Genomic DNA, 11,956 nt, shown 5'->3' on the forward strand with positions numbered 1-11,956 from the left:
ATCACATTAAGTATTTGGTCACCTACAAACAAGCAAGATTTCTGGCTCTCAAAGACCTGTAACTTATTCTTTAAGAGGCTCCTATGTCCTCCACTCGTTACCTGTATTAATGGCACCTGTTTGAACTTGTTATCAGTGTAAAATACACCTGTCCACAACCTCAAACAGTCACACTCCAAACTCCACTATGGCCAAGACCAAAGAGCTGTCAAAGGACACAAGAAACAAAATTGTAGACCTGCACCAGGCTGGGAAGACTGAATCTGTAATAGGTAAGCAGTTTGGTTTGAAGAAATCAACTGTGGCAGCAATTATTAGGAAATGGAAGACATACAAGACCACTGATAATCTCCCTCGATCTGGGGTTCCACGCAAGATCTCACCCCGTGGGGTCAAAATGATCACAAAAACGGTGAGCAAAAATCCCAGAACCACACGGAGGGACCTAGTGAATGACCTGCAGAGAGCTGGGACCAATGTAACAAAGCCTACCATCAGTAACACACTACGCCGCCAGGGACATCATGCTTTGGGGCTGTTTTTCTGCAAAGGGACCAGGACGACTGATCCGTGTAAAGGAAAGAATGAATGGGGCCATGTATCGTGAGATTTTGAGTGAAAACCTCCTTCCATCAGTAAGGGCATTGAAGATGAAACGTGGCTGCGTCTTTCAGCATGACAATGATCCAAAACACAACGCCCGGGCAACGAAGGAGTGGCTTCGTAAGAAGCATTTCAAGGTCCTGGAGTGGCCTAGCCAGTCTCCAGATCTCAACCCCACAGAACATTTTTGGAGGGAGTTGAAAGTCTGTGTTGCCCAGCAACAGCCCCAAAACATCACTGCTCTAGAGGAGATCTGCATGGAGGAATGGGCCAAAATACCAGCAACAGTGTGTGAATACCTTGTGAACAACAAAGGGTATATAACAAAGTATTGAGATAAACTTTTGTTATTGACCAAATACTTATTTTCCCACCATAATTTGCAAATAATTTAAAAAATGTGATTTTCTGGATTATTTTTTTCTCATTTTGTCTGTCATAGTTGAAGTGTACCTATGATGAAAATTACAGGCCTCTCTCATCTTTTTAAGTGGGAGAACTTGCACAATTGGTGGCTGACTATATACTTTTTTGCCCCACTGTATATACATGGACGCAGTACAATAAATCGGTCTATAATCAATTTTATTAACAATCCTAATAAATTGAGTCATAAATATAAAATATATTTGTCATCCTAAGGGGAAGGAGTTAGTCTTTGGTTATTTCATTTATGTTTTGAGGTTGGAATGTAGCTCTTTAGCATGTATAGCTCGTTAGTCAGTATGTGTTACACCTGTGCTGGCTTGTCCATCTCGTTAGTGGGAAGGTGTTTCACCTGAGCTGGTCCAGGTTCTATTTAAGAGTGTCTGGCCCAGTGCTCCAGTTGCTTGATAGATGTGGAGAGTCAACACCTTTAGCTGAGCCACCTTTTTGGTTTAAGATGTTTTCATTTTAGGTTGAAGCTTCTTTCTGAAGAGAGCTTTTTTTTGAAGAAAAATGAATACAAACAAGCAAACCTGGTCGGTTCCGGGGATTGGTATAGCAAATACCGTAAGATTTTCATGGACTGAAAAGGAGATGGAACCTTGGGGCAGGGAAACTTTTGGAAGGACTATATTGATGGGATGCCTCAGGATAGAGGTGAAGGAAATACTCTGCCTTCAAGGGAACCCAAATGAGAAGGCTTTCGATGTGACGTTTCACAAAGAGGAGAAACATGATGATGTATTGAAGATGGCAAAGGAAGCGGAGAAAACGGGACCCCTGTGCCATTATGCGGTGACCAGCCTGGCGAAGAACAACTTCAGGGTGGTCACCGTAACCATGTACAATCCACATGTGAAAGATGGGCAGATTGTGAAAGATCTCTTCTTGGGCAGATTTAGTGGGTCTCATGGTGGGTGTCTTTTATGTCCCAGTGTTTGTTACGAGTCAACTTCCAGTGGACACACCCATAGCGTCTTTCAGAGCCCCTCCTAAAAAACAAGCTTATATTTTGGGTTGGAGATTGCATCCAATCAATATTTTAAGCAATGGAAATTCCTTAGAATGTTCATTAGTCTTTCAGTTGTTAGTCTTCTGTTTGTTATGTACTAAATATTTCTGTTTATTTTCATTTTTTATTTGAATCCATGTCTGAAATGTGCTGTATAAATTAAGCTTGATTTGATTTCAACAAATGAACCCAATGACTGACCAATCAACAGACTCTTGGTCCCTCTTAGTATGAAAAACAGTATCATTTTCAAGCCTGCTGAAGGTGTGGTGGAGTGGTAAACACCACCCCAGGCTCTACCAAGGGCTTGAGGTGGTCTCCCACAGCTCTGCTTATGTCATGTTCTGTGGCCTTGCCGTTTCATTTCTTGACTGCCCCTGCAACACAGAAATAAACACATTTAGTTATATTATATAAAATATTAAAAGTAATGGATATGGAGCATCTACGGCCTCAGTTACACCTGGCACCTAAATGTTACTTCATCATCCGATCACTCCAAGCTGCATTAGGTTCAGATCTACCAGGATGGGCTTTTGACACAGTCTGGACGCAGTCAGGCCACTGAATATGCATAAGCAGTGTGAAGGGATGTGGGGAAAAGTACATTCTACACAAATTACCTTCATAATAGCAAAGAACAAATGTGTGTTTGAGGGGAAAATAACTCATACAGGTGGAAGGGGTGAGAAATTACACCAATATCAGTGGACAATTTTCAGTAATGTAAATAAACATAGATGATGGAACATATTCCCTTTTGCTTATGTGATGAACCACTAAGGGGACATAAATATTTACCAACTAAACCATCTGTGACCTCTCACCTCTCTGGCTGTAGAAGTGTTCTTCCTAACCAGTCCCTAGTACTCTGAGCTCCACCCTCACTGGGTCTTTGGAGGAGAGGAAAGCTGTGGAGGGATGGAAGGATGAATGTATCAGTCAGTCAATAAAGTGTAGATCTGCTGTCTATGCTGTTTGACAATATTACTATTTTAGTAGTTCATTAAAGTAAATTAGGATTCATGGCTGCTGAAAACAACGATCAATCACTTAGATCATGTTTTTTCAGGTAGAGATACATACTTGGGACATCCCTAGCCCGTTGAAGTTGACATTTAAAATGTAGGGGTATGGGTTAAGGTTAGGGTTTAGGGTAGGGATGTCCCAAGGATCCCAGATAGCATTGACCATCGTGCATTCTTCTATCTCTTTTACAAAGCAGGTGTAAAATAAACAGATAAGACAAGTAGGCACGCAATGCGTTATGGTCATTGTAGTTCAATTATACCAATGGATGATGGAACATATTCCCTTTTTATGTGGCCCATGGACCCTGTGTAACTTTACGAGAACAAAATACCCTCCATGGACTGCAGGCGACAGGCTCAGGACACGGTTGATTGGCTTTCAGACAAGGTTCATTACACTGCTACCTGGTAGTACTGGATTATACTTCAACTGAGATCCCAATACCCATGTAAACATAGCTTACTGACAGATCAATGAGGTTAGATCCCAATCCCCATGTAAACATAGCTTACTGGCAGATCAATGAGGTCAGATCCCAATACCCATGTATTGTGAACAGGTCGATTGTAGCGGTAGTCGTTTCGATGGTGACGTACTTTACAGTTATTTCGACCAGAGTGGTTATTGGAGTCGTGGTTTCCTAGAAGAAACCGTTGTTGTGCATCATCTTTCAACGCTCCAATACCTGAAAATGACCAAACCTGTATCTGCTATTTGGGAATTAAACTTTAATTAACCTGAAAGCATTGCTTCAGTAGTAGAAACATCTGTTGGGTTGGTAGCATGTCAAAAGACCCACCTCATTGGTTAATATTCCCTCTATTATTCCCAATATTCCATATGTTGGGTTGGTAGATTGTAGAACGAGGTTTTAAATTCATACATATTACAAATCTGCAGTTGTCTGAATATTATATTATTATTTAATGAAAGAAATGTAAAAATACACTTTTTGCATGGAAATAAAATTAGAATGTATCTGCATTAACCACACTAGTCTTCAGTCACCTTGGTAGCTTCCTAGCAGAATCATTCAAGCTGTTCAGACCGCTTAGGTGTATATTTGCCTCTGTATTTGAAACATAATTATGTCTTTTAACTAGTTTCTCTGTTTAATGTCATATTTCCATTTAGTCAGGTAACGGTATCTACCTGACTTTATTAATTAGCCTATCACTAGGCTAGTCGCTAACTTGCTAGGTTAGCTGGCTAACATCACTGACCATGAGTTCACTAAGCTACTCTCCTCCTGCTGGATATAAAATAAACATTTATCTGTGTTAACCACTCCAGTCAACAGACGGCGATGTGCGTCTTTCAGGCGATGCTGCCAGCGTGACGTATAATCTAGTGGACGGAACTCTTCTTCAACAACATCTAGTCAGCCACCTCGGTAGCTTCCTAGCCAAAACATTCAAGGTATTCAGACTGCTTCGGTGTATATTTGCCTCTGTATTTGAAACACAATTCTGTCTTTTAACTACTTTCCCCATTTAATGTCATATTTCCGTTCAGGTAACGGTAGCTGGATTGATTAGTCTATGTTAGAGTTGCGTAAATTCGAATCTGGTATCAGTCACCGATTTTATACTATGTATTTTTATTAGCTAAGTAATAAATGACAAATGCAACTTTCGTATATACGGGCTCTCTGTAATACCATGCAGGGCAGAACAGAGAACTGCTGTTGTCACACACAAACAGGCAAGTAGCAAGCAGTTGTTTAATCTCATAATGATGCTCCAGTGCACAAATGCAGATACCTCACACAACCAACATCAGATAATATTTTATCATATATATGGTAATGGCTATAATGTAAAACACAGAATCCAACACCTATCACTAGGCTAGTCGCTAACTAGCTAGGTTAGCAGGCTAACATCTCCGACCATGAGCTCACCAAGCTATTGCCCTCCTGCTACAAAAGAGGAGGTCTGCTGGAAGGAGAAAGAAGGTATTTGGCTGAACGTTGTCGTGAAAGAGGAGAATGAAGAGGAGGATGTCACAGTAAACGAAGAAGTAGAGGGTAAGGCTGTTAGTGATGAAAGAGGAAGAAAACTATTATACTTTTTTGGAGTGAATGAAGGAGAGAGAACTGTCATATTGAAGGAGGAGGAGACAGAAGATCTGATTAACACCAGCTAATCACCAGTAATTCCTGTCTTAAATAGTTTTTGAACTGATGCATGGTTTTAAAACGGCATTCTACTGGTGTTCTGACCTTAAATGCCGTTTTTTAATGTAGGAATTGATAAAGCTACACACTGTAAGATGTGAATACCATCAACAAGTTGTCCAACAACAAAACTCTAACAATGGATTTGCACGCAAAATCACAACTTCAAAACTGCAATTCCATTGTACTAAACTGGAGGCGATTCCTAGTCCACTATTGACTGTGGTAGGGGGGTGCTGAAGATGGCGGCGAGTGCAGACAAGATTTCAGCTTGTTCCGAGTTACCTTAAATTGTATCCCTTGATGCGGTAGCACAAAAAGGGGCTCTGAGGACACCTCCTTCGCTGGATCAGCACACACCGGCTCCGCCTCTTGAGTGGGGGCCGGATAGCTGGCCCGAGGAGATGCCTTGCATTCGGGCACTGCCCCCAGAAGGGGGAGAGTGCGGGCCATCGACGGAATGAGGAAGAGCTAGACTAGCAGTAGAAGTTGAATGGGTTAAACTGATGCAAGAGTTGGGTTTAGAGGATGCATCTGTCATTAGTAATGTTTTACAGTAACATGTCAAACTGACCCTTTACAGAAATAGCTCGCCACAAGGTTAGAATATGACTCAGCGCTAAAGCCGACCTGGTCCCAAAAAGAGTATATAAGGAGAGTGCCTTCCTTAAGAGGGCATGATAGTGCTACTTGACTTATCACCGACAGACAGCTCGTGATACTTCAACTATCATCAACCTAAAAGGTAATATCTGACTTTCATACTCTAAAACAATTGTATCTCTTGACTTCTGAACGAGACATACTGAGACAAATACTCATTATGCTCCTTGTGCTGAATACATCCACTTCCTAACCGGAGTAGATAAATAGCATCAGTGGTGTTACAAAGGGGCTTGATCTCGAACCGTTCACTTCACTAATCAGTCAATCATAGTACAAACGCCTCTGACACCCCCGTTCTAGGGGAACAAGTCTAGTTTCTAAACTAAAGACAATATGATGGTTTGGACAGAATAATCATTTTATTTTAACAGGTATCCTCTATATTAACACTCAAGTAGTATTAGTCGACGGACATAGACTGTAAATCATAACTAGGGTATAGCTTGCGTGAGTCTAGATGTAAGAGCATACAAAGGGAAAGCGAAAGTAACGCAAGAGGTACTCTAAGTCTGATTGATATTATCTAAGATCCCGAAACAAGCCTAACTGCACCACATAAGGCTAATCGCTGAATAAAAGGGCAGGATACATAACCAGGTCACTCTCGACGGGGATACCTTAACGGTCCTATAGCAAACTCCCTACCACTTGGAACGAGCCCAAACAAAACTCATCTCCAATACGAAAAAACATGCAGTCAAAATAAATTGTGATCCATGGCAACTCACTGGCTAAACGCTAAACTTTTTGACGACCAACCTTGAGACAATCAGAAACCAAGTTGTCCTCACCATGGACACAAGCACCAAAAACTTTGTTGTATTGACAAGTAACAATATATCACTGATATCGATTAAGGGGGAAATCAGGTTGTATGTGCTGTTGAAACTAACACAACAACAACAAAAAACACATGGAAATGGGAGATATATATTACCTCACTGGTTAGAGGACAACCTGCAGAAGACAGTCAGCTACATTTGGAGTGATGCATTAAATTTAGGGGTCGTTAAACAAAGGAACGCAACACTTATTTGTCATAACTCATCAATATCATGCTAAAATAATTTGTGGGAGATGAGGTTGCACGTCCTGTTAAAACTAACAGCTCAAAAACCACACGCAATCTGGGAATAATGTGTACATCCCTGGTTAGAGGACAATTTGTAGAAAACAGCTAGCTACATTTTGAAGTGTTGCATTTTGATTCAAGTGGGTCACCAACGTGGTCAGTGTAACAAATATTTTTTTGTGAATCACTTTTTGTTAAATCACATAAATAGTACTCTTTCAATTCAGAGCCTGGATTTTCCCCCTGAGGCTAATATCCATATCATGTTGAAATCAATTGATAAGGGGGCAAACGTTTAGGCTTCTACATTGTGACATTATTAAAATACTCCTACTACAATGTTAAAACATTCTACATTGTGACATTATTTAATTGATATCATGAAACAACTCCTTCATGTATGTATTTTCTAATATTTGATCAAAGATCTTTTATCAGATTATCTCGAGATTTCTTTCCTGTGTGTGTTCTCTGGTGTTGTGCCAGGCTGTTTGACTGAGTAAAACTCTTCCCACATTGATTACAGCTATAAGATTTCTCTCCTGTGTGTGTGTTCTCTGGTGTACTGTCAGATCGCCAGATTGAACAAAACTCTTCCCACATTGAGTATAGCAAAAGATTTCTCTCCTGTGTGTGTTCTCTGGTGAAGACTCAGATTGCTCGAAGTAGTAAACGTCTTCCCACATTCATCACAGCTATATGGTTTATCTCCTATGTGTGTTCTCTGGTGTGTGGCCACGCAGTCGTGGGTGAACAGGGAGTACAGGAGAGGGCTCAGAACGCACCCTTGTGGGGCCCCAGTGTTGAGGATCAGCGGGGTGGAGATGTTGTTACCTACACTCACCACCTGGGGGCGGCCCATCGGGAAGTCCAGTACCCAGTTGCACAGGGCGGGGTCGAGACCCAGGGTCTCGAGCTTGATGACGAGTTTGGAGGGTACTATGGTGTTAAATGCTGAGCTGTAGTCGATGAACAGCATTCTCACATAAGTATTCCTCTTGTCCAGATGGGTTAGGGCAGTGTGCACTGTGGTTGCATCGTCTGTGGACCTATTGGGGCGGTAAGCAAATTGCAGTGGGCCTAGGGTGTCAGGTAGGGTGGAGATGATATGGTCCTTGACTAGTCTCTCAAAGCACTTCATGACGGAAGTGAGTGCTACGGGGCGGTAGTAGTTTAGCTCAGTTACCTTAGCTTTCTTGGGAACAGGAACAATGGTGGCCATCTTGAAGCATGTGGGGACAACAGACTAGGAAAAGGATTGATTGAATATGTCTGTAAACACACCAGCCATGGGACATGCTTAACTCCCCGGCCATCTTACAATCCAAGCTTGATGCCCTCAATCTCACACAAATTATCAATGAACCTGCCAGGTACAACTCCAAATGCGTAAACACGGGCACCCTCATAGATGTCATCCTAACAAACTCGCCCTTCCAAATACACCTCTGCTTTTTTCAATCAAGATCTCAGCGATCACTGCCTCATTGCATGCATCTCTAATGAGTCTGCGACCAAACCTCATCCCTGTCAAACACTCCCTAAAACACTTCTACGAGCAGGCCTTTCTAATCGACCTGGCCGGGGCATCCTGGAAAGACATTCACCTCATCCCGTCAGTAGATGATGCCTGGCTATTCTTTAAAAGTGCCTTCCTCACCATCTTAAATAAGCATGCCCCTCTCAAAAAAAGTAGAACTAGGAATAGATATAGTCCTTGGTTCACTCCTGACCTGTCTGCCCTTGACCAGCACAAAAACATCCTGTGGCATTCTGCATTAGCATCGAATAGCCCCCGTGATATGCAACTTTTCAGGGAAAGTAGCTTTTTTAAACAGAAATTTGCATCCTGTAGTACGAACTCAAAAAAGTTCAGGGCCAATGTAAAGTCCATGGAGAATAAGAGCACCTCCTCCCAGCTGCCCACTGCTCTGAGGCTAGGAAAGACTATCACCACCGATAAATCCACTATAACTGAGAATTTCAATAAGCATTTCTCTACGGCTGGCCATGCTTTCCAACTGGCTACCCCTGCCCCGGTCAACTGCCCGGCACCCTCCACAGCAACCCGCCAAAGCCCCCAACATTTCTCCTTCACCCAAATCCAGATAGCTGAAAAAGCTGCAAAATCTGGACCCCTACAAATCAGCCAGGCTAGACATTCTGGACCCTCTCTTTCTAAAATGATCTGCGAGAATTGTTGCAACCCCTATTACTAGCCTGTTCAACCTCTCTTTCGTATCATCTGAGATTCCCGAAACGATATCATAACCGCCATCGATAAAAGACAATACTGTGCAGCCATATTCATCGACCTGGCTAAGGCTTTCGACTCTGTCAATCACCACATTCTTATTGGCAGACTCGACAGCCTTGGTTTCTCAAATGATTAACTCGCCTGGTTCACCAACTACTTTTCCGATAGAGTTCAGTGTGTCAAATCGGAGAGCCTGTTGTCCGGACCTCTGGCAGTCTCTATGGGGGTGCCACGGGGTTCAACCCTCGGGCCGACTCTCTTCTCTGTATACATCAATGATGTTGCTCTTGTTGCTGGTGATTCTCTGATACACCTCTACACAGATGACACCATTCTGTATACTTCTGGCCCCTCTATGGACACTGTGTAAACTAACCTCCAGACGAGCTTCAATGCCATACAACTCTCCTTCCGTGGCCTTCAACTGCTCTTAAACACAAGTAAAACTAAATGCATGCTATTCAACCGATCACTGCCAGCACCTGCTCTCCAGTCCAGCATTACTACTCTGGACGGCTCTGACTTAGAATACGTGGACAACTACAAATACCTAGGTGTCTGGTTAGACTGTAAACTCTCCTTCAAGACTCACATTAAGCATCTCCAATCCAAAATTAAATCTAGAATTGGCTTCCTATATCGCAACAAAGCATCCTTCACTCATGCTGCCAAACATACTCTCGTAAAACTGACCATCCTACAGATCCTCGACTTCAGAGATGTCATCAAAAAATAGCCTCCAACACTCTACTCAGCAAACCTGATGCAGTCTATCACAGTGCCAGCCGTTTTGTCACCAAAGCCCCATACACTACCCACCATTGAGACATGTATGCTCTCGTTAGTTGGCCTTCGCTTCATACTTGTCGCCAAACCCAATGGCTCCAGGTTATCTACAAGTCTCTACTAGGTAAAGCTCCGCCTTGTCTCAGCTCACTGGTCACCATAGCAGCACACACTCGTAACACGAGCTCCAGCAGGTATATCTCACTGGTCACCCCCAAAGCCAATTCCTCCTTTGGTCGTCTTTTCTTCCAGGTCTCTGCTGCCAATGACTGGAACAACCTACAGAAATCTCTGAAGCTGGAGACTCATATCTCCCTCACTAGCTTTAAGCACCAGCTGTCAGAGCAGCTCACAGATCACTGCACCTGTACATAGCCCATCTGTAAATAGCCCATCTATCTACCTACCTCATCCCCATACTGTATTTATTTATCTTGCTCCTTTGCACCCCAGTATCTCTACTTGCACATTCATCTTCTGCACATCTACCATTCCAGTGTTTAATTGCTATATTGTAATTACTTCACCACCATGGCCTATTTATTGCCTTAACTCCCTTATCTTACCTCATTTGCACTCACTGTATATAGACCTTTTTGTTATCTTTTGTTTTGTATTATTGACTATGTTTTATTTATTTCATGTGTAACACTGTGTTGTTGTATGTGTCGAATTGCTATGGTTTATCTTGGCCAGGTCGCAGTGGAATAAAATTAAGGTGGAATAAAAATAAAATAAGAAATTCATACAATGACCAATAAGCATACTATATACTCAATTTACGTCGCAAATAGTGCAGTTAGTATTCGAACACAACTCAGGTCTCTGGGCTGCCATTTTGCTTCTGTTTAAATCCTATGATTTAAAAAAGCCACACATCAATCAATCAATCTGCAGTTGAAACAATAACAAAGCTGTAATTCCACCACTGTTTTGCTAATAAGATGATAGATGGGGCTGGAGAAATGTAACTACTCTCAAATTCATAGACAGACCTATGGATGCAAGGACTGACCATCCATGATATCAACATTATAGTTTTAACCATGTTGAGGCTATACAGTGTTGATTTACATTGTTTCTTAACATTGCAGTAAAAAAAAGCTTATTTGGGGTTCTGATGGGGTACAACAGTTGAACTAAGCTCATGAGGCATGTGTTATATTCTTCAAGAATCAATGGATATAAATAAATAAAAGTCACAATATGGATGTAGCAATTGCAGATTTCCGCTTTAACATCACACATCAGTTCAACAACTGCAATGTTTGTGCCTCTGTATTTAAGACAGTACTTACTAGTGTCAATCATGGAACGGTTTCTCAAAACCATCTTATGGCTAAGTTCACCGTTAGAACCATTGGATGTCTTAAGATGCCCTTTGGAAACCGGGCCCAGGTATTCAGTTCCCTCCTCTTCTTCCTCCTCCATTTTCGATGTGACAGTCATCTCCCTCTCTTACACTACACAAACTGAATACTCCTCTTCTTTTACTGTAACATCCTCCTCCTCTTTCACTCTGAACGCATCTTTCTCTTCTTTCACTGAAACGTCTTTCTCTTCTTCTTTCACTGTAACAGCCTCACCCTCTACTTGTTTTTGTATTGTAACATCCTCCTTCCTCCTCCTCTTTCACTTCTTTAACAGGAGAGTAGCTTAGTGACCCCATGGTCGGGGATGTTAGCTAGCTTGGCTAGTGCTAACTTAACCAGGCAGCTATTTGACCAAAAACAACCAAGTAAATATGAAATTAAATCGGATAATTAACTAGACAACAGAAGTGGGTTTAAAACACAGTGGCTAATAAACACGAAAGCGTCTAAAGAGCTTTTTTGGTTTGGCTATTTTGTCTAGCAAGCTACCGAGGTGTCTGACTAACTGTTGCTGCTGTTGAAAGAAGCGTTCCGTCCACTAGATTATTCG

General features: G+C 42.0%; 1 long non-coding RNA gene across 1 annotated transcript; it reads right to left on the reverse strand.

Moving 5' to 3' along the window:
• Positions 1-1,535: 1,535 nt before the first annotated feature.
• Positions 1,536-11,611, reverse strand: LOC116374178 (uncharacterized). The gene is made up of 3 exons (XR_004209966.1): positions 11,332-11,611; positions 2,869-2,952; positions 1,536-2,418 (listed from the first exon to the last, which is right to left on the reverse strand). It is a non-coding gene; the product is annotated as an uncharacterized LOC116374178 (long non-coding RNA).
• Between the last annotated feature and the right edge of the window lie 345 nt (positions 11,612-11,956).

Source organism: Oncorhynchus kisutch, linkage group LG5 (assembly GCF_002021735.2).
Source record: "Oncorhynchus kisutch isolate 150728-3 linkage group LG5, Okis_V2, whole genome shotgun sequence".
Lineage (NCBI taxonomy): Eukaryota > Metazoa > Chordata > Actinopteri > Salmoniformes > Salmonidae > Oncorhynchus > Oncorhynchus kisutch.